At 42.1% G+C, this 17,175-nt stretch overlaps 1 protein-coding gene across 1 annotated transcript in view; it reads right to left on the bottom strand.

Annotated features, from left to right (window-relative positions):
- cacna2d2a (calcium channel, voltage-dependent, alpha 2/delta subunit 2a) overlaps window positions 1-17,175 on the bottom strand; it is an 871,148-nt gene that overhangs the window by 506,115 nt on the left and 347,858 nt on the right. The gene's annotated exons all lie outside the window — the stretch shown is intronic.

The raw sequence follows: 17,175 nt of genomic DNA, 5'->3' as shown, positions 1-17,175 counted from the left end.
GAAGGTTTACAACAGTTGGTTACATAATGCTACAAAAAGAGGGTTAAGTGTCACTAAGGATGGGCTTCCTTTGACCCTCCATGAGCTCAAGGTTGCATGTGCAAATTTTGATGAAAATATTAATAAGAACAAACGGTTGGCCAACCAAGCGGTGGAGACGGCATTGTCAGACCTGAGGCTGGATGCAGGATGGGAGGATAAGGGAATTAGTTCTAGGAATGTGGAATCCCCTCCCCAACCCCCTCCATCGGATACAGCACCCCAGGAGGCACGTAGTGAAAGGAGTTTTATCCCAAGCACAGGTAAAAAAGGATATCGGCCTCCACCACAGTGTGAACCTGAACAGCAATTGCCCTACCCTTGGACAGAGGAGGCTGACGATGACAGTTCAGAGAGAGAGGAACCCTCAGGTCACATGTTCCCTATGCGTACTGTTCCTAACCCTCAAGCGGGACGGGTAAGAGTCCCTGCCCAGCCGAACGCTGTCCCTCCTGTCGCTGCGATTCTTCACCCTCCTACCCTAGAAATTTTTACGCCATGGAAACCGCACGAAATTTTGGCACTGACTATGAATCTCCCTGACAAAGATAAGGATCCACAAAAATGGTGTGAATCAGTTGAAAGCATTTGGCAGGCTTACGGGGCAGTGGGAGAAGATATCTGGAATTTTTTGAGGGTTGTGTTTATTGGCTTGAAGTGGACAAAATTTTTAGAAATATTAAATATGCCCCCTGGTGCCAACAGTTGGACTGCCTTTACAGCACAACACCCGAATCAACAACAACAGGAGCAGGAAATTAAAGAAGCAATGCGGCAGGTCCTCAGAAAACCGGTTGACTTAGCGAAAACCATTGATTTAAAACCAAAAAAGGGGGAGGGTGCTGAGGAATACCTACAGAGGTTTAATGAAACTTATGGCACATATTCTGGGGACCCTCTTTTCCCTTTGGGAGCTGGGGCTGTCTCACAACAGTATAATAGTCTCTTGATGAACACTTTGCCTAAACCTACACAAGATAGATGGAAAACTAACAACTTAAATTGGATCAATTCCTCACAGGGTGATACAGCTAGGGCAATTAAAGCATTATGGGGCGAGGGTGAAGGTCCTAAGGCCGAAAAAACCTATTAAATCTGAATTTGTTGTACGGGAAAGTGATCAAAATACCATGGCCCCTTGCGGCAACCTCCCACCCCTCCCCAGCAGACACAGCAGCAAGGGCTGTAGAGATTACCCGGTCTCCAGCTGCAGTCTGACAATAGAGGCTATCAGCTGGAACCGGATTTTTATGTCCCAGGCTGGCAAAACCAAAAGGGCTCAGAAAGCTGAATTAATTGCATTAACTAGGGCATGTGAGCTAGCCTCCGGACTTACAGCTAATATATATACTGACTCTAGATATGCCTTCGGGGTTGCCCATGATTTTGGGACACTATGGGAAAATCGAGGCTTCCTCACCTCGTCGGGGACCCCTATCGTACACAGGGAGGAAGTCATTAATTTGTTACAGGCCATTCAAAGTCCTCGCGAATTGGCCATTATTAAATGTTCCGCGCACTCTGCCGGAACAGATCCGGTTTCTATGGGAAATAAACAGGCAGATGAAGTTGCTAAACAGGCTACGGAGCTCCCTGGCTCCTTCATGATGGTTCAGAGGAAATCTATTAGGGCCTCAGTTCCTGACAAGCAGCCTCCCTCCACTGCTGATATTGTTGCTTTACAGGGGGACGCCCCTGACAATGTACTTCATGAATGGACTGATCTGGGATGTTTCAAGGACGTTGACGGTCTTTGGAAAACCCCAGCAGGCCAGGTGTGTATGACTGATGTTTTAGCCGTCTGGGTGGTTGATGTTGTCCATCACTTAACACACTGTGGGGCTAGACAAACTGCAGATTTAGTCTGGGAATCTTGGTGGCATCCCAGTGTTCTGCAATTGGCTAGAGCACAAACTAAAAAATGCTTGACATGCATGCAGCATAACCCCGGCAAGGGGGTCCCCTGTGAACAGGGTAGAACCCCGCTGCCTGAAGGCCCTTTGATACGTTGCAAATGGATTTCATTGAGCTACCCAGAACGGCCAAGTGTAAATATGTTTTAGTTATTGTAGATGTTTTTAGTAAATGGATTGAGGCTTATCCTGCAGCCGATAACAAGGCTGACACTGTTGTTAAGACTTTACTCAAGGAGATTATTCCTAGATTTGGTGTGCCGCGGACACTCAGTTCCGATAACGGCCCTCATATTGTGGCCCTTGTTAGTCAAGAAGTTTGTAAAGTTCTTAACATCAGTACTTGCCGCTGCTTGGACCTGGGATTCCCAGCCAAAGCACCATATTTAATACAAAGTTGTACATCCAGATCAAGCCCCAGCAGGTCAGAGCCGCCCTGTGTGATTCTTGTCAATTGGCCCAGATGACATGTTGGAAAAAGGAGAGTTGACACACCACTTTGCCCACAGGGACCTGGAGGTCTTGGACAGGGTTGTGTAGAGGAGGGTCATCCTTTTCCTCTAGGACCAGCTAAGGTGATTACACCACCAGACCCTGACAGCCTGATATGAGGTTGTCACTCAAGTCAGTGTGGTATCCATTGTCCAGAGGAATGCCCCATAATACCACAAGATTTTTGGTGATCTCCACCGCTGCCAACCTTTTCTCTCTGCTATCTCACACTCACTGTAACTCAGCTACCACATCTATCTCCAAACATTTTCCCTCAGTCACTCTCTTCCACCCAATCCCTCCACACTACTAGTTCTGCCTGGCTTCTTGCTACCTACTCATTCAGACAAATCACCTTGCCACCTTTCCCCACCTCCAGCCAAACTAACAGCTGTGTCAGCCACTTTCATCTCACTCAATCCTCCCCTTTGTCTGATTTCAGGAAAAAAATAGCATCATAATAGGGTGAGAAGAGGTAAGATCGGTGGCGGGTTGCCCAACATTTACTCCTGGCTTTGGTTTGTAGGTACCACAACTGCTCATATGGTGAAGCTAAAACCTCTATGCTGTGACAGCCAAGTAAGAATTACTGCTCATTGCTGTGTCACTCGCCCATTAGTGCCTCTCTGAATCTGCCACTTGCTTGAAAAACTTTCCCTTTTCTGTCTCCTGCATTAATAAGTGGCATCTATAAGGTCTCAGCAGCCAAGAGCTTGGCTCCTCAAGACTCCTTGTCCTCCACCTCTAAGGGAAAGTCACAGAGCCATCAAAGGATGCACCAACAAGCTGCACCCTCCTCCAGTTCGGATGTTGATACCTGTTGATACCAAAATGCTACTCATCTGCCAATCCTCAGCCCACTGGCCCATTCGAACAAGGTCCTGTTGTACTCTGAGATCTTCTACTACGCCACCTATTTTGCTATTGTCTAGGAAACACAACAGTAGCTGGCAGGTTTGACAAAGGCATAAGGCAACTGACCTGTAGTTTGTACCTATGCTATTTGTACTACACTGGCACTGGCCTGCAGATATCTGGCTACCTCCATTGGGAAGTTGCCAAACCCATGGAGAGTCAGGTATGCTGAATATATCTGCACTCCATCTCTCTGTACAATGGTGCTTAGCAACAAAAACAAGGTCACAGGGAGACAAGGGATCTTGAACTCACTCCAGATGCCCTTCCTTACTTGGAAACAGGGCAGTAGCAGTATGCCCTGTCATACAGGGTGAAGGATGGCAAGGGTCTGCATCTTTATTCTTGTAGTTGTGGCTAGAAAGGCATTCATTCACATAACTGACAGTGAACAATGAACATATATTTACTAAAGTAGGAATGTATTTAAAATGAAGTAGCACCCATACAACCTATGTTCCCTGAGAAAGTTGCTGTCATCTCTTCCTTTTGCTGTGTCTTGGTGCGGAAGAGGGGCTGCAACTGGGGTGGAGGGAGTGTATCTTACAGTGGAACCTATTGATGTTGGTGTTTTTATTCAGAGACCCTGAGTGCGATGATGCTGCTCCTTTAACAAGGTTATGTTGTCCTTGGTGTTTATTTCAGAGGGATCATAAATGGAGAGTTGCCAAGAGGTCTGGCTTGGGTGGGTTTTAGGGCCATTTTGATTATAGCTAACAGATACTGCTTCAGGCAAAAGGCTTACAAGTTAAAAAAAACACTTATATAATGAAAGGGGAGTGGCCAGTTCTCCCAGCTCAGTTTTCACCCTGACTTGGTTTGGTTTTAGCAACCAACAAGCTGTTTTGTATCCAAATGGCTAGTTCTCCCTGTGTTCCATGCTAACCAGTCTCTCATGGGGAACCTTATTGAATGCCGTACTAAAGTCCATATAGATCACGTCCACCGCTCTGCCCTCATCAATCCTCTTTGTTACTTCTTCAAAAAACTCAAATACGTGAGACATGATTTCCCAAGCACAAAACCTTGTTAACTATCCCTAATCAGTCCATGCTTTTCCAAATACATGTACATCCTGTCCCTCAGGATTCGCTCCAACAATTTGCTCATCAGCGACGTCAGGGTCACCAGTCTATAGTTCCCTGGCTTGTCCTTGCCACCTTTCTTAAAGAATGATACCACATTAGCCAACTGCCAGAGTTCTGGTACCTCACCTATGACTAGTGATGATACAAATATCTCGGCAAGGGGCGCAGCAATCACTTCCTTATCTTCCGAAAGAGTTCTAGAGTATACTTGATCAGGTCCTGGGACTTCATCCATTTTAAGCTTTTCAAAACATCCAGCACTTCCTCTTCTGTAATACGGACATTTTTCAAGTTGTCACCATCTATTTCCCCAGATTCTATATATTCCATGTCCTTCTTCACATGAAATACTGAAGCAAAATACACATTTAGTATCTTCCCCCGCCCCCCCCTCACCTCCAGCAGCTCCACACAAAGGCAAAATTGCTGATCTTTGAGGAGCCTTATTCACTCCCTAATTACCCTTTTGTCCTGACTGTATTTGTAAAAACCCTTTGGATTCTCCGTAGTCATATTTGCCAAAGCTATCTCGTCCCCTTTCTGCCTTCCTGATGTCCCTCTTAAGTATACTCCTCCTGCCTTTATACTCTTCTAAGGATTCACTCGGTCTTCCTGACATATGCTTCCTTCATTTTCTTAATCTAACCCTCAATTTCTCTCATCATTCAGCATTCCCTACACCTACCATCCTTTCCTTTCACCTTAACAGGAATATACTACCTCTGGACTCTTGTTATTTCACTTCTAAAGGCTTTCCATTTTCTAGCCATTCATTTACCTGTGAACATCTGCCCCCAACTTTTTTAGGAAAGCCCATGTCATTCAGGAGCTGTGAGGATTTTGCCCAACAAAATTTAATAGCCTCATATGCTACTACCATTCTACGATCCTAACCTCCAAACCAGACAGACACACATCAAATCTCTGAAAAGATACACACTGATCCTCAAACACAAATAAACAGTAACACTTAGAACACTTAAACACAAAACAAAGCCCAGTACATACTGATATATTAATTCCATAATATCTGTTGATGAGTTAGTGGAAAATATAGCACACCTGAGAAGTCAGCACAAGTACAACTGAAAGAACTGAATCCTGCTGGATAAGTAACCAGTTCAAGATGTTCTTCAACTACTAAGCTCTATTAATCAGAATGCTGGGCTCGTCCACAGCTGCAGTTTAGTTGCTAATTGTTAATTATAGAAACAAAAGAATTAATAAAGCAACAATCACATATGTTGAGTGTCAAACACACTTTCATTCTGCGGTGTTAGGCTGAATGAAGCTGGGCTAACAAGTCAAATATATTTGGTATGAGGCAAAATTAGATACTAGGAAATAAGGCCATTGTATTCATGGGTCTTGGTGTAGACAATGACAATGACAATGTTTGTAGCTTCTCAATTTAATTCATACAATATGTTCTTACTTTTCCATCCATCTTCTGGCTCACATAAATCTAGCTCATCTCAAACTCTGCAATACCAAAATTTATGCCAAATCCCATTCACCAACACCTTTCCTTTAGTTTTCATTTTAGGGGTATGAACATCACTGAATGGACCAGTATTAATTACCCATTAGTAGTTGCCCTTGAGAAGGTAGTGGTGAGCTCCCTTCTTGAACATGGCAGCCCATATGCTGCAGACAGTTCCATAATGCTGTGACGTAGGGAGTTCCTTAATTTTGGCTCAGTGATGCTGAAGGAACGGTGATATATTTCCAAATCAGGATGTTGAGTGGCTCGAGGGGAACTTTCAGATAGTGGTGTTCCCATGTATCTGCTGCCCTGGTCCTTCTAGATGGTGGTGGTCATGGATTTGAAAGGTGCTGTATAAGGTCGAATTTATATAATACATCTTGTAGATGGTACAGATTGCTGCTACTGAGCATTGGTGATGCAGGAATGAATATTTGCAGATGTGGTGCCAATCAAGTGAGAAGTCTTGTGCTGGATGATGCCAAGTTTCTTTAATCTTGAAGTTTTAGTCATCCAAACAAGTGTCTTGCAGATGGCGCACATCAGTTTTACTCACTGCAAGATTCCTAGCCTCTGACCTGCTCTTATACCCACAGTTCTTAGAATAAGAACATAAGAAATAGGAACAAAAGTAAGCTGTTCAGCCTCTCAAGCCTGCTCCATTCAAGAGCATCGTGGTTGATCCAATATTCATCACATCTACTTTCCTGCCCTTTCTCGATAATCCTAGATTGCTCTACAGATCAAGAATCTGTATCAACCTTAAAAATACAGAAGGACACTGTCCTCACAGTTCATGGCAGCAAGAAATTCCAAATTCCCTCAAGCTTGGAGAAAAGAAACTCCTCAGCGAGTGCTTCTTTATTCTGAGACTCAGCCCTTTGGCCCTAGACTCTCCCATTAGCAGAAAAATCCTCTCAGCATTACCCTGTCAATCCCCTTAAGAACCCTATAGGTCGTAATGAGATCCTCTCTCATTCTTCTAAACTCTCAATCTTCAATGAAATAATATCTTCCCTTAAATAAGGGGACCACAACCACTCACCATACTCCAGATGTAATTTCACCAATGCCTTGTACAGTTGCAATAAGACTTCCCTACTCTTATACTCCATCACTTGGAAATAAAATATATAGAACTTAGAACATTATGGCACAGTACAGGCCCTTTAGCCCATGGTATTGCACCGACCTGTGGAACCAATCTGAAGCCTATCTATCCTAGATTATTCCATTTTCATCCATATGTTTATCCAATGACCATTTAAATGCCCTTAAAGTTGGCGAGTCTGCTACTGTTGCAGGGAGGAAGTTCCATGTTCCTACTACTCTCTGAGTAAAGGAACCAGCTCTGACATCTGTCCTTTATCTATCACCTCTCAATTTAAAGTGATGTCCCCTCGTGTTAGCCATCAACATCCAAGGAAAAAAGCTGTCACTGTTCACCTTATCTACCTCTCTGATTATCTTATATGTCTCAATTAAATCACCTCTCAACTTTCTTCTCTCTAACGAAAGCAGCCTCAAGTACCACAGCCTTAACTCATAAGACCTTCCCTCCACACCTTCCCAACATCCCAGTAAATATCCTTTGCACCCTTTCCAAAGCTTTCACAATACTCCAAGTGCGGCTGCACCAGTTGCAACTTATGGCTCCGAAAGTCAATCCCTCTACCAATAAAAGCTAACACATCGTATGTCTTCTTAACAACCCTATCAACTTGGGTATCAACTTTCAGGGATCTGTATACATGGACACCGAGAGCTCTCTGCTCATCTACTCTACCAAAAATCTTATCAATACCCCAGTACTCTGTATACCTGTTGCTCCTTCCAAATTGAATCGTTTCACACTTTTCCACATACAACTCCATTTGCCACCTCTCAGCCCAGCTCTACAGGTTACCTATGTCCCTCTGTAGCCTGCAACATCCTTTGACGCTATACACAACTCCACCGACCTTAGTGTCATCCACAAATTTACTAACCCATCCTTCTACGCCCTCATCTAGGTCATTTATAAAAATGACAAACAGCAGTGGCCCCAAAACAGATCCTTGCAGTACACTAGTAACTCAACTAAAGGATGAACATTTCCCATCAACCACCACCCTCTGTCTTCTTTCAGCTAGCCAATTTCTGATCCAAACCACTAAATCATCCATACTTTCTGCAATATCCTACTGTAGGGAACCTTATCAAATGCCTTACTGAAATCCATATACATGACATGGATTCCTGATTATTTGCTGCACCTGTGTGCTAGCTTTCTAAGTTTGTTCCACAAGTAGCCACAAGTCCCGTTATGCGGTTAGTCCATTTCAGTTCCTGATCATTGATAATCTCTGGATGTTATCTGTGATGATAATGCCATTGAATTTTCAGGGACAATGATTAGATCACCTCTTGTTGGAGATGGTCATTGCCTGGCACTTACGTGCTGCGCATGTCACTTGCCACTTCAGCCTAAGACTAGATATTGTCTAGATCTTGTTGCATTTGAACATGGATTGCTTTAGTACCTGAGAAGTTGTGAATGATGCTGGACATTGTGCAACATCCCCACTTCTGACCTGAAAGAGGAGGGAAGGTGTATGATGAAGCACTTGAAGATGGTTGGATCTAGGATGCTACCTTAAGGAACTCCTTGAAGAGGTTTACTGGAGAAGAAATGACTGACCTCCATAACCATCTTCCTTTGCCTACAGCCTGTGTACACTTGTTACCCTAATTCCCATTAGTTTTGCTATGGCTTCTTAATGCTATGCTCAGTCAAATGTGGCCTTGATGCCAAAGACAATCACCCTCACCTCACTTCTGGAATTCAGCTGCTTGGTCCATGTTTGAATCAAGGCTATTATAAGGTCAGGAACTGAATGGCATTTGCAGATTCATTCTATTCTGTTCAAAAAGCACACAATCTGCAGGCAATCAGTCCATGTGACATTTTATAAATTCCTACTTTGGAAATAAAACCAGTCTGACTTCAGGTTGAATCTGAAGTTGTCTCGGGACTGTTACTTGTCTGGGATTTGCATATTAATCAATCAAAACCCACATCGTCATTTTAAGTGATTATAGACTTAACAGCAATCTAGGTTTGTTCAATACATTGCATCAGTTGTACGACACTTTGATCTTTTACTTTAAACTCTGTGTCCTAGGATCCTGCCCCACTAGTTACCTGACAAAGGAGCAGTGCTTGTACTTTTAAACAAACCTGTTGGACTATTACCTGGTGTTGTGTGAATTTTAGCACCAAGCAGTTGCAGTTGTAGGCTTGAAGAAGTAGAAGCTATCTTTTCTCTCTCTCTGTTACAGCCACAAGCTGGGCTTTCTCTCTGCTGCTGGGTTACCTGTGAGACAAAGCTATTTGTCTGAATTTTTCTTTTTGCCAAGGAGTGTGTTAATGGGATTATTATTCTGTTAAGTTTTCTGATAGTCAAGTTATTCTAAATTCTTCTTTTTTTGGTTGTATTTTAACTATAGTGTTTGAATAAATTGTGCTTTAGTCACATTGCAGCTGGAACACAGCACTTCACATTTCCCTTTAAAATAATAGAAGAGTTACAGTACAGGCTACATTCTTAAAATATTTTGAGGGTCTTATCGGTCCATAACAATAGTCACAGCTCCATCCCAGTCAGCCACTCTTTCATTCTCCATGGTCTCAAAAGGTACACCATAAACTGGCATAACATGATAGAATCATATTAACTGCCAAGGTGGCAGGTATCTACGTGCATACCTCTGTACTAGCAATCACAGACAAGCTATACACTCAAGGATGAAATCCTCTTGTCCATAGAGAGGGTGATATACCACCATTAATGCATTTTGGAGAAAGTCCAGACAATAAAAACGTAGTACTGTTACACATTGTTCCTGTTTCTTGTGTGTTCTTTTTACTGGGCAAACATTGCACCAGTGACCTGCATTGCAAATATGCATTGCAGACAGAAAGCTAAGATACATTATGTGTCAATGCTCAGACAGATACAGAAACACTGAAGAACAAGCAGCAATGACAGTGGCAGCCAAAAATGTGCTTGCCCATCTTGGAACCAATGCCTAGACATGCCTGCAATCACATTTCAGTATGGAGCGCGTGGATTAGAATTTTGAAGAAGAACCGGATCACTCTATGAATTTAAAACAGGACATTTCTATGAAATAATATTTGTTTTAGAATACGATGTCAGAGTACAGCAGGATCTCTCTGTGGAACAAGATCTTAGGATGCAGTGCTCGGTGAGTTTTGAAAGGGGACCTGTTTGATATTTATTGAATATATGTGGAAGAATACAGGAAGCCACTGAGCCATCACTCGACTAACTAGAAGAATATGAATTTGCTCCATGATATCATCAGTACCCAATCTACTCTAAACATTCCAAGCCACCTTTTGCTCAAGTAAACAATACTCTTTTCAAGAAATAACAAGAGAGGCACGTTTTTAAAAAAAAAAAATTCAGATTCAGTTACAATTCTAACAACAGATCAAGAACAGACCAGTTACTTTATTGAATCATATTGCTCTATTCAGTGTTTAATATAATGATTGTAACGAGGTCAGCCAGTTGAACTTCATAATGAGTTCCCTGATTAAGGTTGTTAATCTGGTCTAATCAGGGAGCCCTGGCCAACATATGAAAATTGTGAGTGTCAGAGATACTGACAACTCTCATACCTGCTCTGAATGAGGCAGTACTATAATCAAGGACTGTTCAAGTGTTTAAGAAAAAGGGTGACTTGGTGAATTATGTCAGTGGTGATGTTATTAAAGCATGATTCTGAAGAAACCCACTCACAACAGTGTCTCTGAATTGGGGTAAGCATTTCTTACATCATGCCTTTGGTTGGGAAGTTTTACTCGTTCCATGCTGCCATTGAGGACTAGGCCCAATACGTGGAAATAATGCATTATTTTTTCCGAGCAAACGACATTGCTGCAGACGAGAAATGAATAATTCTCCTGACAGCCTGTGGAGCCACAGCTTTTTCTGTCATTAGGAGTATAACTTTCTCTGAGACACCAGATATTAAAATCTTTCAAGAACTGACATACATCGTTAAGGCGTATTACGATCCCAAACCTCTTCTAATTGAGACGCAATTGCTTTTACTCAGCAATTCAAGAACCAGCGCAATACACATCAGGGACTTTGATTTAGCCCTCAATCTAATGTTGAGGGACCATCTGGTACTTGGGATTAATGATATAACAATGCAAAAACACCAACTAGCCAAAGCTGACTTCAAACAATTGCTACAACTGGCTTTATCATTGGCAAATGCAGCAAGGTATTCCGATGGAAGTGGACACTTTCACCAGTACAAATGAGTTTGGGGAAAACCATTTGAGTTGCAGAGCCATTCAGGACATATCGGATCAGAACATTTCAAGGTTGGCCCAAGCCATTGTAGTTGCTGCCAGTACGCAGACTCAATACATCAAAAGAGTCCTACTAGACCTAAATTGAGTAAGGTGACTCATCGGCCAAGAGAGTTCATGTCCTGAAAAATTCACCTACATCTGCTGTGGAACAGTTAAACACTTAGCAACATCAAAATATAACCAAACAAGATAAATGTCTGGTTATATGATCATCGGTTCTAATGGAGGTCAAAACTGGCATGGCTACATCAGTGATTGCAGAACAAGGTTTAATAAAGCTTGCTCTGGAATCCAGTCCTTAAGTTTGAGCAAGCCAGGTTGAGAACCTGTACTGGGAACGTTTACAGATTAAGGGTCCAACTTTGGTTCCGGTCTTTATGAAAAGCAGCTAGTTCTGTTACTACCACTTGTAGTGAAAGGCTCTGGCCCAAGATTGATAGGGCAACATTGTCTGTGAGAAATTCACCTAGCTGGGTCAACATTTTTCCAATTGGAAAATGGCTTCATGAGTGAAGTCCTAACTAAATACCCAAAAGTCTTCCAGGTACATCTAGGGACTATCAGATGAGTCAAAGCAACCATGCATGTTGACTCGGAAGCAGTTGGATGATTTTGTAAGGACCGCCCAGTGCCATTTGCCTTACGGGGAAAAAGTAGAGACAGAAATCAGAAGGTTGGAAAGTGAAGAAATAATCAAAACAGTATAACTTGCAGAATGGGCAGCAGTGAATATATCGATTTTGAAGTTTGATGGGTAAGTTCACCTTTGTGGGATTTTAAACAAAGAGTTTTTCATAGCTGGATTAGGTGCCTAGGGGTCTCCGTATAAATTACCAAGGGTGCCTAGAAGCTTAGGTAAATTATCTACTTAGGTAGATTCTTACAGAAAGTTCATACATAACCCGGCATCCATTCTGGCACCTTTGCATCAATTCCTAATCCAGATAGAGAATTTATATGCAAAGCTGGCAGGTGGCACTGCTCTTCACAACGCTGGACATGAGACATACGTATTTTCAATTGCATTTGGACCAGGACTCCCTATGATACAATGAATACTGATAAGGGCTTATATCAATATCTGAGATTGTCACTTGTGGTATTGTAAGCCTGTTCAATTTTTCAAGGGATGATGGTGAACATTTTGTAAGATCTACCTCAGGTTACCATTTATCTCGATAACATTTTAAAAACAGAGAAAACTAATAAGGGACATTTAGAGAACTTGGACATAGTCCTAAGGCAATCTTTTTCAAGGCAGGTGCATGCCTAAGAAGGGAAAAATGTGTCTTCCAGGCCCCCCAAGTGCTTGGGCTACAGAGTTGACAACTCCGGGTTGCACACCGTTGGAAGATAAAATGAAAGCAATCAAAGGTGTCTCAGCTCCCACATCTGCCTAGAATCTGAGGTAATTTCTCAGGTAAATTATTACAGAAAGTTTATACATAACCTGGCATCCATCCTGGCACCTTTGCATCAACTCTAAAATAGAGTCAGCCTTGGAAATGGTCATATGGACAAGCCCTACTTTCAGTGAAGCAAAGAAAGAGCTATCATCCTCTAAGGTGTGGCACACAATGACCTCAAGAAAGATCTGGTGTTGACATGCAATGCCTCTGTTGGTATTAACTCATAGATGGCCCAATGGAGAGGAAGACAGAATAGCATATGCATCCTGGACTTTGGTAAATGCAGAGTACAAATAAGCTCAGATCAAACAAGGAGGATTGGCGGTCATATTTGGAGTCTAGACATTCCACAAATATCTTTATGGATGAAAATTTGTGATAATGAACTGACCAAAAATTCCTATCAGGTTTGCTTAAAGCAGACAAGGCAATATTGCCCATAGCTTCAGGCCGCATTCAGCACTAAGCTCTAATACAAAGTATTTATTATAATAAATTAGAACACCATCCAGAGGACGTGCAGTGAATGTGGATGCTTTGAACCACCTCCTATTAGCAGCAATAGCATTGGTGGTCCCCCAACTAGCAGGGTCTGCAATGATATTAAATTTTCTGGACACACTCCAAGTCACTGCTGACAATATCAGACTGTGGACACAGAACAATCCAATCCTTTCAGAACTGAAACAACTGGTATTAAAGCAAGAAATCAAAAGGGCCCTCACAACTAGAACTGGAACCTTTATGGACCTGGAAAGACCAACTCACGATAGAGGATAGCATATTGTTATGGGGAGTGACAGTTATTGTCCCAAGCAAAGGTTACCTTCAAATACTGGCTGAATTCCACCAGGGCCATCCAGAAGTCTCGAAAACAGTGGCCAGGTCTGGATGTAGACATGGCTGCATTGGTGAGGCAGTGCGCAGTATGTCGTCAAGGACAAAAATTACAACTAGCACTCCCCCACATACAAGGGAATGGCCAGGTAAACCTTAGACTTGGTTGCATGTCAACTGTGCAGGTCCTTTCATGGGCTCAACATTGTAGACACCCATTCAAAATGTTTGGACATACAAAGGGTGCATTTGTCAAACACGGTAATGACGTTAGAAAAACTGTGCACATCTTTTGCAATACACAAACTCTCAGAAGTGCAGGTCACAGATAACAGGATTGTTTACCAGCAAGGAATTTAGTTCTTTCTTAAAGGCTAATGGGATTCGACTTATAAGGACAGCCCCATAATCACACATCATCCAATGGCCTGGCAGAAACAGCAATCCAAACTGTGACAGATTGCATTCTAGGTCCCCTCACAAACGCTTTATATTTCCCATTCACAAGTGCTATATGTTTATTCATTCATAACTCCTTTACGAACCCACTCACAAGCGAACACCATGTTCCCATTTCATTCATTGATAACTCCCTGCCATAACATGATTTCATTCATTCATTCATAAAACCACAGTTCTGTAGTATATTTTACTATTATAAGATAGACCAATTTAAAACAACCCTTTCTGAGTAAAACAACTCTTTTAAACTTGTTACTGCATTTTCACACCTTATCAGCCCTTGTCCAAGCCACAATAAGTGTAACATATTCAGAACAATACCTTCTTACCATCATGTCTCCACGAAAGATTATAACATTAATCAGCCCTTCCCAATCGTCTCTCGGACCTGAATAGATTACCAGGTAATCTAGTAAAATACCAAACATTTTCCCCAATTAGTATGTACTTCTTAAATACATTTTAACTGGGCCGTTATCCCTTTAAGAAACTGTCAAAATAGCGCTTATGTGAAATTGCATGAATGTATGAAACTCACACAGGCAAATAGTAAACAAATCTCACAACCCAGCTGCGGTAATCAGTTTAATAACCTTTATTCTTTCATTAAGTACAGGTACAGTTTTTAACTTATTTAGAGCATATAGGCCTAGTATGTTATACTAACACTTATTAACTCAAATGACAAAAGAATTAACACCCCTTAATTACGCAAGACACTCTTAATCCTATTATGAGTAGCAGCCAGCATTTAGCACATGTTTCAACCCAATCCTGTCTCTTAGGACAGATGCCCCTCAAACCTTTGTGTACTATAGATTAAAAAAAGTCACATCATAGTAATGAAATTTTAATATAGACTTGATTGCATGTATAAAGAGGCTCGTGCAAGAACTGTATTTCAGGATTCTATTGCCATCCAAACTTGTGCTCCTTGCAGTTGCTGAATAAAGAGGCTTTCTTCGCCACTCACCAATTTCAGTTCTTAGTTGTGAGAAACTAAGCTCACACACTTCAATAATTTCAGTCCGAGACAAGATCTGAATCAGTAGTGTCATTTAATGTCAATTACACACTGGTGTGAGTTCATTTACTTTGCATAAGTAACTATAATTGCAGCAGTAACATTACTTTACCTGTATCCCACAATTTCCCCCTTTTTCTTTAATTACCATTTGTTATCTTCTGCATTTTTCTTTTAAGCATCACCCCTGAAATTTGCAAGCACCATTTCGGAGATTTCATCCATCTTGGTCTCACTCATCCCCTCATTATTTAGTCGATAAAGTTCCTCTGCTTGATTCCCTTTTAGGGGCATCTGTTTCATTAAGGCTGTCTCAATCAGTCTTTGGGTGAGCCCTCATATACAGGGTATGATACAACAGCCAATGGCCACCAATACCCCGACTACTACTATCAGGGAAGTAAGGATGGAAACCACCACCCCCTTCCATCTTTCAAACCATGATTCAAGCCATCCCGTGAGAGATGTGTCTACTCCTGAATTCTCAGCCAGTTCCTCTGCTAAGATAGTCAATCCCCTTAAGGCCCGAGTAATTGAACCATCAGGTGTAGTGTTATTAGGAATAAAGGTAGAACAGTTTCCTCATAACAACACACACATACCCTTTTTCTTTAAAATCATATCAAGGGCCTTTCTGTTCTCCCATGCCAACCTACTTGTCGCATCAAGCTGTTCTGATATTCCTTAACCGCATCTCTTGCATAATTTATAAATCGCTGTTGATTATAGAAAATGTAATTTATCCAATCTACATTTTTGTTAATTGTTACCCACCAAAGGAGAGCTGACTCAAAGCCTGCTGCAATCTGGTTACGAGCCTTGAACTCCTCAAGTACCCCCCTAGGGACTCCTATAGAATCGAGATAAATCCTGTCATCGAAAAAACTGATCTCTTACCCCTTCCCTTTCTCTCTACTATCTTTTCCTTCTCAAATGCCAGGGTAAATGGAATTGCCAATTGTACAATTGCACATATTCCTCTCCAATCTGGAGGCAGGTGGGTCTCAATAGTTTGCCTCCACAGCACCACCACAGATCCGCTCGGTGAACCTTTAGTGCTGAGTAGTTCCCTCCCTTCTCCGTTTCGGTAACATTTTTAATCTCTGTACATAATTTCAGCTCCCCCAAATCTCTAGACCGACTTGTACCTCGTCTATGCACACATGACATATGATTTCCAACTGCGACGGAAAATGTGGGGGGAACTTTTGCATCTTTCTTCTCCAAAGGAGGGAACATCAGAGATAGGGAGGTACAATTCCTATCATTCCATGCAGTCTCATCCTGATACAGGGCTATCATACATTTCATGCCGTTCCTGTCTCGCTTCCACCCAAGCGGAAAGGGAACCACCTGGGCCACTGGCCTACCGGAGGCACATGCATAGCAATTGCTTTTGTTCAGACTTTTTACCGTATACTTTACCCATACAACCCAGGCATTTGCATCCCCGTATCCAGTTTCTATTTCGATAGTTTATTTCAAGTCCTTTACCTCTATAATTTTTACTACTTTAGGATCAGCGGGAGGGGTGAAAGGTTGTATTTCATTATCCAGTAGTTCCGCCCGTTTTCCCTGTCCTACGCTAATTCGAAAACAACAGCCCGAGAAATCCTTCCCGTTTGCTTTCATTTCTATCCCAAGTGTTTCATTTAATTGTATCTCATAGGTGCCCTCCCCCCCCAAAACTGCTTAGTGCCATGCGGTTTTCTTTATTGTCAGGTATATTGGGTTACACTTTTTATCGGGACAATCGCGAGCTGGTCGGATGGGGGTCCGGTGTACTGTGACGAGACCATTATACCAAGTACCATCCCCAAGGTCATCCCCATAGGACTTAAGATGTATCTCAGAGCTGCGGTACTGTCTCTGATTATCTACATCCCCACAATTTACTAAGCTGCATGCATCAGCGTCTATTACTTGTAGATTATCAGACTCAGAAACCGTTAATAATACATATGAAAGTGATATTTGACAAAATCCCAATACTAAGAGGGCTAGCATCATAACTCTAAGCATTCCCAGTATTCTAAAAATCATGCTGAAGCACAAAAAGACTTCATATACAATCCTACAGAAATAATCATGCGCTCGCGTCGCCACTGTATA

The sequence above is a fragment of the Hemiscyllium ocellatum genome, chromosome 14, assembly GCF_020745735.1.
Source record: "Hemiscyllium ocellatum isolate sHemOce1 chromosome 14, sHemOce1.pat.X.cur, whole genome shotgun sequence".
Classification (NCBI taxonomy): Eukaryota; Metazoa; Chordata; class Chondrichthyes; order Orectolobiformes; family Hemiscylliidae; genus Hemiscyllium; species Hemiscyllium ocellatum.
This window is presented reverse-complemented; position numbering and strand designations above follow the sequence as displayed.